This window comes from Nyctereutes procyonoides, unplaced genomic scaffold, assembly GCF_905146905.1.
Source record: "Nyctereutes procyonoides isolate TBG_1078 unplaced genomic scaffold, NYPRO_anot_genome, whole genome shotgun sequence".
Classification (NCBI taxonomy): Eukaryota; Metazoa; Chordata; class Mammalia; order Carnivora; family Canidae; genus Nyctereutes; species Nyctereutes procyonoides.
Window position 1 is genome coordinate 27,457,154 of NW_026575126.1, and position 12,420 is coordinate 27,469,573.

General features: G+C 38.0%; 1 protein-coding gene across 1 annotated transcript in view; it reads left to right on the forward strand.

The window, feature by feature from the left end:
• PALMD (palmdelphin) overlaps positions 1-12,420 on the forward strand; it is a 50,786-nt gene that overhangs the window by 996 nt on the left and 37,370 nt on the right. The window lies entirely within an intron of this gene.

Below are 12,420 nucleotides of genomic sequence, written 5' to 3' on the forward strand. Positions count from 1 at the left end.
CAGTTTCTCAGTATTTTCTGCCACTGACATTAGCTGTCAGGAAGAAATGAGGACTTTTTAAAAACGGATGCTAAATCAGGGTGGGTAGGAGGATTTTATTCTCTGCTCTTCTAATTCCCCCAGCATAAATAATAATGCTAATCCAAATTTAGAATTTTGACTAAATGGATACAATGCCTTTAGTTCCACCCAGAAAGGATTCAATAAGTTGAAACATTTTCTCAGCCAATAGTAAGGAACCAGAGGCCAGAAGTCCATCAATAAAGACTGGCACTTTTCCATAAGACAATGCTTTTGAAATGTCTAACTTCTAATTAGTACATTTTCCTGTCTTCAGAAAACTCTGCTTTGGACTATTGTTTGTTTTGTGTTGTTCTTTTCTCTTTTTCTTTTTTTTTTTTTTTTTTTTTTTTTGGTCTTTAAACTCAGCCACCGTTTCAGCTGTCAGGCTTTAAGGGACAGGAACTGGGCTCTGCTCTGTTGTTTTTGGCATGGGCCTTTTGCATTACAGCTGTTGTTTAAAGGTTACTTTATTACACTGTGTGAGTTGTGTGGGCACAGGCCAGGCCTTTGCTTCTACCTCCTAATTTACTAAACTAAGTCATGTAGCTGGTGAAATGGTGAAATACGCAACAAGCACCCCTTCTCCATTTTCCTTCTGGAATTGTAGCACACACTTATTATAGCCCTCATTAGCTCCAGGGCACCTTATAACTCCTACTGAGCCCGCACAAGGTCTAAAGCTATGACTGCATGCAATTACTCAGGAAGCCTAGGAGTTTTCGCAGAGGGTTCCAGATGCAAATAGAAGTAGAACAAGAGGCTTGACACCTTACAAGCAGGCAGGAGAGTAAGGTTCCTGAATATACTGGGGTATGCTTTTTCTGATGATTAACACACATACACACACACACACACACCTACTGTTTGAATTATTCCATTAGCCTGAACATATCCCATTAGAAGGAATTAAGCAAATCTCCAAAATAAGATCACAAAGTAATTCTCTCTTGGAAGTAGTATGTTTCTATGAAGATTACTGGGGGGGGGGGGGATGGGAAAAAAGTTTATGGGAATAAATTCACACTGGCCTCCACCTCACCAGGCTAAGCCCAATCACATTTGTCACAACCTAGAGGGGAAAATGGAGCAGTGGTGTGTCCATGGAAACAACACATCCACTCATCTGCTAGACACCACGGGAGATGCCAGCTTTCTCCACCCTTGCTTTACCAGGAAGCTACCTCACCCCTTCTATCTCCCCTGAGAAAATGAAAACAGACAGTATCCAGAGAATTCACTGGGACTGTTTCATTTGGGAAGTACTTAAAATCTTCAAAATCTCTGACCTAAACTAAAACTCAGACACAGTCTTCTCATTTTGACTGTTTTCCTCCTATTTCCTTACACTGAAACAATGTTTGTATAGTTCAGAAACAAAATCATTAGACTTTTTCAATGTACCCAAACACAGCAAAACAAACAAACTTCTTACACTCTCAGATCTATTTGATTTTTATATTAAAATGTGCTCCTCCATTTCCTGATCTTCACCGTCGTATTTATATTACCTGGTTTTGAGTGTCCAAGCAGTCATTATTTCCATTGCAAGGAGTCAAAAAAACAAATATCTGTCTGTGTCTATAACTTGACAGAACCAAGTACCAGTCTTTTCCATAAGAAAATGCTTTTGAAATGCAGAACTTCTAATTATGATCTGTTCCTCTAAAAAAAATAGATTAAACCCAACAAGGAGATGCAATGTGGCATTTAGGCTCTCAGACTGAAAACTAATACTGTAATTGTGTCATTCATTTCTCACATCACTAAACTGAATTTTAGATTGTCAGAAGTCTTCCCAAAGAGTCAAAGAGAATAAAGAAAAAAAGTATGAAAGTACACAGAAATGATTATTTAAAAGACAGTATATCAGTTTGGGTACACCAAATATGGATTCTGTTTTGTACGCTTATTCTCACATTTTCCTTTTATTACCTTATCCAAGTACCAGCTCTTCCTTCACTGAATTAATCGTCAAAGTATCTTTTAGCTGAAAGAGTTCAGTTTTCAGCTGTTACTCAAAAACAGGGCTGCTTCAAGTTGACTAGATGAAAAGTATCTTGAGACTCTTTTCGAGTTAGTACATATTTTAATGAATAGTTGTTTTTTAAAGATTTTATTTATTTATTCATGAGAGAGAGAGAGAGGCAGAGACACAGGGAGAGGGAGAAGCAGGCTCCATGCAGGGAGCCCGATGTGAGACTCGATCCCGGGTCTCCAGGATCACGCCCTGGGCCAAAGGCAGCGCTAAACCACTGAGCCACCTGGGCTGCCCGAATAGTCAGTTTTTATACAAAAGAAGAGCTATTAAAGTAGACTGGTAATTTGAAATTCACTTTTAATGTTACTGGAATATATGACACCAATATTTCCCACATCCTCAGGAAGAGTGAAATGAAGGACTGACAGTTCTCCCCACAAAACTCTTCTCTAGAAGGAAATTTGGCCCACAGTAAAACCAGTGAAAAGACCAGATGAATTCCCCAAAGAAATAGAAAGATCACCTTAGGATTAGTAATATTCCATAAGCTCTTGACATCCTTCCTCCTCCACGAGGAACACATTATCTTATTTCGTTTCCCACTATTACCTTAGAAAATACTGTTCCTAATAACATGGGGACATACAAACATAGAAAATTCCTAGACCTTAAACTGGCCAGAGATCATAAAAATACCACTGTTTGGCAGCTGACCCTAGGAGAATTCTGAGAACGAGAATCAATTTTTCAGAGAACAGACCCAGCTGGGGAGTAAAGGGATAAGAATAAAGGTAACATTTTTATTCCCATCAAGGTTTATCTTTAATTATTAGGAATGTGTGCTATCAACTCATTCCCTCATTCCTTTATTCAATTAATGGTTATTGAGCACCAACCGTGTGCCAACCCTTATATATTTAAATGAAAAGAAGTGAACTAAGAGGAATCAGGAGGAGGATGGGAGTGGGGGGGGGTGGATCATAGTGGTGTTGGCAGGATGGACCTCACAGAGAGGGTGACACTTAAGCATAGATGTGAAGGAGGTGAGCTCTGTCAAAATTTAGACAACAGTAATAATCACAATAACAAGCACCTGCCTAGAACTGACTCCCATTTGGAAGAGAGCCATATAAAGTCCTGACACTGGAATCTGAGCAACAGAGCCAGATTTGCCCGCCAAAGCTGCTCGTGACGCAAAATAATAAGGAGCTCTCACATTTCCCGAGATCCACTCCCTATTTCTTTCCACTCCCAAAGAATTTTTTCTAGACTTGTAAACATGGGAATTGGGGAGGCAGCAAATTCTTTGCACAAAACAGAAGTCTACCCCATACAAAGACCAATATTCAAACAATGACAAACACACCCAGGTTCTAGTTATTTCTTCAGCATGCATTGCCTGTCACCACACACTGCACTTCATCTTGTGCCCTTTTTGTCACTATCTGGGATCTTCCGGCTGTTAATAAGACAGTTGATGGCCTCAAGGCAAGATCTGCTATATAATTTATGGGGCCAGTACACAATGAAAATGTGGGGATACTTGATCAAAAAGCATTCGAAATATCAACATGACAGCAGCACAGCATTAAATGAAGTGCTGGACCCTTTCCAGCGTGGTGCCAAGTATGTCTTCAGAGGTCACCTGCCCAGGAGACCAGTCCTGCTTCTGCTTCCAGGCCAGCCGTGATTCATTCTACCGGTACAGACGGGAGAGTGGAAATGAGAGCAAGTAGCCCGGATCTTTACTAATAGTATAACCTCACGTGTGTTTGGATCATTGAATTACTTAGAGTTCTAAGGACTTCTTAAAATAATAATGGCTAGAAGAACATATAAGGCACCACTGTTCCAAAGTACCTCCTGGTTAAGAGAGTTGCAGGAAGAACTTCTAATTTGTCGTGAGAATCTAAAGACATTCACATAACAATGGTACATGGAGATGTAGGAATCTCCTAAATAAAGAAGTCTTGTGCTAGAATATTCAAACAATAAAGCCTCTGCACAATTTTCCACAGTGCCATACTGAGATTGCATGTTTCTTCCAGAGAGGGAAGGATTTCTTGAAACAAAATGTGCTGTACCACATTTCTTTGCCAAGCATAACAGCCCACCCACAAAGGAGAGCATGTGATGAGGTATAATAATTTTGATAGTTATTAAGGAAACTGCTTTTTGATAACAGGGTGAGGTTTTTCCAGTGTGCTACAGAATGATGATGCTACTTTGCAAAGACCTCTACTGACAAGGATCCCCAGGAACTTTCTATATATTACCGGATGGTTAAAAAACAAAAGCTGCTTCTTTACAAACCTCTGACTGAAATAAATCAGAGTCTAAGCACTGAAGTTTAATTAGAGTGTAAACAAGTGCAGCATATTTTGGCTAAAACTCAAACAGGGCTTCCACTTCCTCATCTCCAGTCTCAAACTACCTAGCTTCTCTTAAAATACAAATATTTTAACTCATTTCAGCGACAGTGATGGCATGTTGGGAAGAGGCTCCCTAACAACTTACTGCCTCAGCAAGTTCCCTCACTAGGAACCCTGTGGGATGTCTACTCTCCTAAGACACAGTAGGAGCAGTTTGAGTGAGATCTCTATTTACAATTTTTCCATAAAACCCCAGTGACTGGGATCCCTGGGTGGCGCAGCGGTTTGGCGCCTGCCTTTGGCCCAGGGCGCGATCCTGGAGACCCGGGATCGAGTCCCACGTCGGGTTCCCGGTGCATGGAGCCTGCTTCTCCCTCTGCCTATGTCTCTGCCTCTCTCTCTCTCTCTCTGTGACTATCATAAATAAATAAATAAATAAAAACCTTTAAAAACCCCAGTGACTGAGTGGATTCAGTCAAGCCCTTGAAGACATAGAACCAAGCTCTGAATGGAAATTAAAAAGTGGTTCCTGTCCTAAGCACCCAGTTTTCCACGTGTGATTGACGGAAGGTTGTAACATATTAAAATGAGCTACAACTGCTACTCAGAATCAACCTATGCTCACAGGCCTAGAACATAAGGGATATCTCTTATCAAAGAATTCCAAGATTAATAATAATACCAGCACCTATTCTTGTTTTAAGATTTCTTATTTATTTATTAATAAATAATATGTGTGAGAGACACAGAGAGAGAGAGAGAGAGAGAGGCAGAGACACAGGCAGAGGGAGAAGCAGGCTCCATACAGGGAGTCTGATGTGGGACTTGATTCCAGGGCTCCAGGATCATGCCCTGGGTGGAAGGCGGCGCTAAACTGCTGAGCCACAGGGATCCCCCAGCACCTATTCTTACATGGCACTTAGGTTTTAAAATTTATATATTATACATAGATGGATGATAGATAGATAGATAGATAGATAGATAGATAGATAGATAAAACTTTCACATCCGTATCTCGTCCAAATATCCTATGACTTTTTGCAAAAGCAGATGTCACCATCTCTCTTGTGTAGGTAGGACCATAAAATTAAGGGATTAGTTAAATGGCACAACTCAAGTCAATTCTTCTGCTTGTCAGACTCTCTGACCACAGCATCACAATAAATTCTAAGAAAACATCAAAACCACAAACCTCACCCCATTTAGAACTTCCTCTGTGGTTCACCCTTAATAGAGTTTGAAGTGGAGCAAAGAGAAGAATCTGTGGAAGTTCTGCTTCACTTAACCACATTTTCTAACCCAAACCATTCCTTCAGCCATTACGATCTCCTCTGCTTTCTCCAGTCCCCGGGGAGTAGAGGTGAGAAAAGAAAATGTGATGCCATTTCAGAAGCATTTGTAATTGCTTCAACAGGGCGAGGGCAGCATCATTTCCCAGAGCATCGCATACTCTAAGTCTTTACAACCTTCTTCCTGTCCACTTCCATTACATGGTCTCCTCCCTCCAGCCAGGATTTCTTAAGGCAGGGACATCACTGCTACTCACACAGCTCCCCAGCACGGAGTTCAGCACTAGTTGGGATGGACACACACACACACACACACACACACACGCACACACACATACACACACAAAACCATCATGAGTGAGTAAACAAATGAATACCATCCAGCTGAAAAGACTTTTTTTCACTGAAGACCACAACCAAGTTTATCATCACCCCTTGATTTTTCAGGGATTTGTTTTGTGTTTGTTCTTTATCCTTGTTTTGTTTTGTCACTATGCATTAGAACAAACAAGAAAGGACAGACAAAAGAATAAACGAGTAGCACACAAACTGAGTTGTATTTTGAGATGTGTCAGAATTTGTTGTCAGGCTAGGAAAGAAGACTACGTTACTGGATAAAGGAGGTTTGGAAAATGTGAGCTTTTTTAATTCACTCCATAAACAGTAGTGATAACCACATCCAATTCCCATAGATTACTTAAGAATTCAGGTTCTGAGAACAAAGATGAAGAAATAATCATAGAACCAAGAGAAAACCTAGAGATTTCCCATTCTAACAGAAGACTACCCACATTCCCATCTTCACTATGCCATGATCCAAAGATGCTCACCCAGCTTCTCCTCCAAGCTTCCAGCATCAGGTGTATCCATACCTCCCCCAATACCCTCTTCCATTTGAGAACAGCCATCTGTGTTAAGAGTTGTGATATACCATGCCAGAATCTAGTTTCTTTCAAGTCCCACCCATTCATCATGACTCCAGCCACTGAAGCCATACGGCTTTATCTTCTTGAATTCGATCACTGCTCATACGACAGGCTCACTCTAGACACTTTGAAATGTCAGCGTCACTCTTAAAATTTGGTGCTCAGAGTGGAACAGAACACTCTGACCCAGGCAGAATGCTTAGTGCTATAACATCAGTTGTTTGGGGAGCTGTATTTCTACTGACAAGCTTGAGAAGGGATAAGGGTGGTATAAAAAGCATCATTCATAGAGTTATAGAAAATTAAGTTCAATATCAATTCCAACACTGGACCAGCAATGCGACTTGGGGAAATTAACAAACTCTCTGGGCCTCAGCTTCAGTGTTAGAATAAGCATTAACTTGAAAACTCAGTAGCCAGATACACAAAAATTTATAGCTTTCTGAAAAAACAATGATTAGTCAGAAAATGTAATGGGAAAATATCTCATTCCTAATGGCTACAAAGTTTTTTAAAGAACTGTTAAAAGCTAAAAGTATTCCTACAAAGGGAATATTCAGATTTATACAAAAAACTTTTACATTTTTTATACCCACTAAGGTAAGGAAATACACAGAATTTATATAATGAAACTACTAAGCAATATATGTGTCTGGGGAAGCACAACATTCCTTGAAGTGAAGCCTGAATACAAGAAAGTTGTCATGCTTTTCCAAATTTATTTTATGTTTAATGCAATTCCAATCAAAATCCTCTAAGAAGGCTTTCTTGTTCACTGCTGAGGGCAACATGAAATTGCTAAACGGGACAATTTGGCAATTGGTAAAAGAAAACTCAAAAATAGTTTTATCCTTTGTCTTAGAATTTCATTAACAAGGAACTTCTACTAAAGAAAAACAAGAGTTGCACTGAAATATGTGTTCCTAAGATGTTCATAACATAGCAAAATCATTTCTTATATTACGAAAGTGGAAGCAAACTCAGTGTCTAAAAACAGAAATTTAGCTGAATAAATAAGAGCAATGTGTGTATGTACATATATAATATATATGTATATATTACATGTAATGGAATAATGGGCATCCATTAAAAATAATTTGGAAGACTAATGATATGACATTATATTCATGATATATTTAAAAAATAAGTCAAACTAATATGTAAAAAAACACTTCCAATTTTATATGAGCTGTAATATATCTTGCAGATATAAATCATATATAACAGTATTGATCTGTGATTATCTCTGGATAATGATCATTACTATTAGGAGTAACTTAAAATTCTATCAGGATATGTGGTTTTTTTGTTTGGTAGGATGTTCGCTTGTTTGGGTTTTTTGTTTGGTGGGGACTAAGATGGATAAGGAATTGCTTAGGTTTTCAATTTCGTTTCTATAGGAATTTAAGTAAACAACTCCAAAGTCCAAGTGAAAAAAAAAATTACTGCTACTAATTAAGACGTTTTGGGCAAGAGCAATAAAGGAAAACTTGACCAATAAAATGTTCATTTACCTCATCGGCGCATTATCTAAACTATGTAATATGAGTGCCAAAACCAATAATTAAAGAAACTATGCAGGTTATCCAGAACCAGACCCTAATGTACATAAAAAAGTAGTAAATGATAAAAGTCAGTAAATGATAAAATGAACAGATTTTTACAAAGTAAATCAATAGGAAGGAATCCTTTGATAAAGCTTCAGATTAGCCAAAAATTTAGGAAAAAAATATTAGATCCTTAGTACTTACCATAAACCAAATCAATTTAGCTGGATTATAGAGGCTTTAAAAAAATCTTTAGGAAATTGGAAGAAAATATGGCTGAATAATTACTGTATCGCAGATGATAAAGATATTAAAAACACCAAGGCAATAGAGAAAAAAACACTTTCAGTACTTCTAAACACAACCTAAATAAAGTTGAAAGACAAATAAGAAAATTATTTGCAACTAACATGACAAACAAAAGGTTACTATTCCTAATTCAAAGAGCTCTTACACATTGGTAAGTAATTAATAGGTTTTACAGAAAAATGGGTAGACATCACAAACAGGCAATTTAAAAAATAATTGATAAGATAGCTGAGAAAATTATGAATTATATTTGACCACACTAATCTCAGAAATCTCATTAAGACATTAAAATAAGGTACTATTTGCCTTATTCACCTTGATAAAGGATCTTTCACTTGCAACATTCATAATCAGTAAGGGTGAGGTGATGGACACTTACGGAAAAATATAAGTTAAAACAGCTTTGCATTGAAGTCTTTTTAGCACTCTCTATTAAGAATTTTTAAAACATCCCTCCTCCTACGTAACTAAGTTCTATGGACCTGTCTTGAAGAAATAATCAGAGGAAAGAGGAAATTTACATATAAGGAACTTCATCACACAACTATTAGAATAGCAAAAGATTCAAACAGCCTAAGGGACAGGCAAAGAGACTGATTAAGCAAATTACAACGTCCTGAATAAAATTTAATATTTTAATTAATAAGATTTAATAAAATAAATGCTCATGATACAATATTCAGCACAAAAGATGGAACGCAAAACTGAGTGGGGACCCCTCGTGCGGTTTGCACGTGTGTTTATAAAGGGTACACAATATGGTTTGGGTGTACTGAACAAAGAATGGAATAAAATGCACCGAAACATGGACAGTAGTTAATTCTAAAGCAGTGGGAAATCTAAAAAGATTTTTATCTTTTTCTTTAAAGTTGTCTCGACTTTTTTAATCCTCTACAATTAACACATTCTACAAAGTTCCATAGTTTATATTTAGTAAGAAAAAAAAAGCAATAATTGGGATCCAGCATTCCTAATAGACAAGATATTTCAAAATCTTGATTTGGTCATCTTTTATTCATTGACTCCTAAAACTAGCTATTCTCTAAAGTTACCTGGAGCAGTTTCTAACAATAAATCTTCCAGCCCACCCTTACTTCACCCTCAAAATTCTGAGTCAGAAAGTTACCTCAATACATTTATGTTTATTTGTTTATGGTTTAATTTTAGTTTTCTCTCTTCTTACAGGGCATTGTTCTTTTTTTTAATGTTAAGACAATCACTTTCAACTATATTTTTTTTCCTGTTTGAATTTACACAAATTTCTGAAAGAAAAAAATAAGAAACTTCATCCAAAGCCATGCTAAAACAAAGGTATACTGAATTCCCACGATCTAGATATCTTCATTTCTCAATTTCCTCACCTACCTAGTGGGGATAAACGTGGTCCCTATTTCAGAGACATTTGGGGAAAGATTAAATGAGTTGATACATTTCAGTGCTTGAAATAGTTCCTGACTCACAAAAAGTTCCCAGTAAATGTTAGCTATTGTTGCAACCACCAGAATCTTCATCACCTGCAGATCTAGGAAGATTAAGTGAAAGAAATAAAGGTAGTTTTAAAAGCTTCATTTTTGATCATCGAATGTTATCTCCTAGACATTGTTCGTTTAAATACAACATTGTTTAATAATTCATTCTATGACTACCAGAGATTAACCAGGAAATTCACCAGTCTTTAAATATTCATGATTCCCCTTAGTTCCTCTTCCAAAAATGGGGGCATTTGCCACTTTCAAGCTTTGGAGAACTTTTCACTCAAGATTCCAAGGTTACTTGACAATAATTTTCTGTTACGTTCAGGCGCCTGGGTGGTTCAGCAGGTTGAGCGTGGGACTCTTGATTTGCGCTCAGGTCATGATCTCGGGGTCGTGAGATCGAGCCCCACCTCAAGGCTCCGTGCTGGGCGTGGAGGCTGCTTAAGATTCTCTCCCTCCCCTCCCCTCCCCCTCCCTGCTCACTCTCTCTCTAAAAATAATAATAATACTTTTCTGTCATGTCGATAAATTTTTCTACTGTCTGAAATGAAACCCATCAGAATCTGAGCAGGTCTGTCTTCAGTGCTCTATTTCCTCTTGTGCTTCAATTTTCTTTTAAACTTACTTGTCCTACCCTCTCCAAGATTAAGGATTATTCTCCTTAGTCAAAAATATGGAAGCAAAATAAAAATGGAATAGTTCTGTTTTCATCATGTTGCTATAATACTGCGTATCTCAGTTGTCCAATGATTGCCTTTACCTTTCTGCTCTCAACATAACAAGTATATATAATTATCTATACACTCATGTTTTTTGTGCCCTCGGTGTTTTTCACATGCTTGTCTTGACATCCCCTGGATTTTTTTTTTTTACCTTTATTTACACTGTTAGAGGTAGGTACCACCTGTTTATCTTCATTCTTGGTTTCCTGAGCTCATTGGAGAGCTCCCAGTGATACCAAACTATTTGGTTTGGTTTTGCTTATAGTAATGCTCTTTTCTTCTTACCTGAGATCATCTGTAATTGTGTAGCCATGTTTCCACTTCTAAACTGCCCAGGCTTCGAGGTCTGTCTTCCCTCTTGAAATGCTTGTCCCTTTTCCAAGAATTTTTTTTAAGAAGTTTTCAAGAAAAAAAAATAAAAAATAAAATAAAAATAAATAAAAATAAAGAAGTTTTCAAGAATTTTAGAAACCTAGTTTCAATGAAATCTAGTAAACCTCTAACTATGCCCGGGATTCTTTCCTAGAAATAGTGTGTTAGCACATCCCTTTCTTTCCAGGTTACTGTTATTTGCACATCACCAAGAAGTTCTGTATTGCTGGTAGTACTTAGATACAAATAAGCAGCTGCTTTTACTGTTCTTTGGAGACCTCAAGCAATGAAAATGTCAGCAAAGCTAGTCATGAAATTTTAAGATAAGCTTCTAGCGGAATGAATCTGAAACAATTTGACTAATCGAATTAGCCTAATTCTGTTGCCAAGTTCTATTATAAATAATATCTGATTGACCCCAAAATAAAATGCCATATGGATTCCCTTCCTCTTGTACCCCTTCAATGTAGGTGCTTCATGAAGGATCTGTCCTTAGCTCTCCTCTTTTCATAAACATCTCCCCAGTCATGTTCTAACAGTCTTCTGACTTCAGCCATTCCTTCAGAAACTCACACAACCTTATCTCTAGCTCTGACCCCTCATCTCTCTCCAACCAGTGTTTCACCTGCCCACCAAATAACTCCATCTGGTTGTCCCAAAGACACCTCAAACTTAGTGTGAATCCATAATCTCCCCTACCAAATTCTTTCTTTCTTCTCCTGAATTTCTTGTGTCTCTTGGCAATTCTGCTCTACCTAAGCATAAAAGCCCTGTACTCACATTTGGCCCCTTCCTCTCCCACATACACGTCACCAGTTGCCAAGTCCTACCAATTTTAACTCCTTGTATCTCTGACATCCCCACCCTCTGCTCCCCCTTGCTCAAGCTCTCTTGGTGTTATGTATGACTCATAGCCTAACTGATCATCCCCCATTCAAGTGTTCCTCCTTCAATGTCTATTACACAGTTAGGCTACATTAAATTTCTTAAAACATGGTTTTAGCTCTATTAATCCTCTCAACACTTTCCCTTGCTTTCCATCCCAATACATAGTAAATTCCAAACCCCTTGTCCTGCCATTCAGAATTTTTTTTATTGAAGACTTATTCTCATCCTGTTTTCCCTATTTTATTTCCCCTACTCGTGTGACAACTAGGATTCCAGAATCGCTGTTCTAAATAATGTCCCAATTTTCTGCTTCCAGGTCTTTGCTCACATGGAGCCTGTAACTTCAATACCCTTTCTCCCCACTCGCCTGCTCCCCAGCAACTATCTAACATACTCTACTCAAATGCTATGTCAGAGCCTCTCCCACCCACATCAGCTAGATACAACTGCTTCCTATCTCCCCTCAACTCTCATAGAAC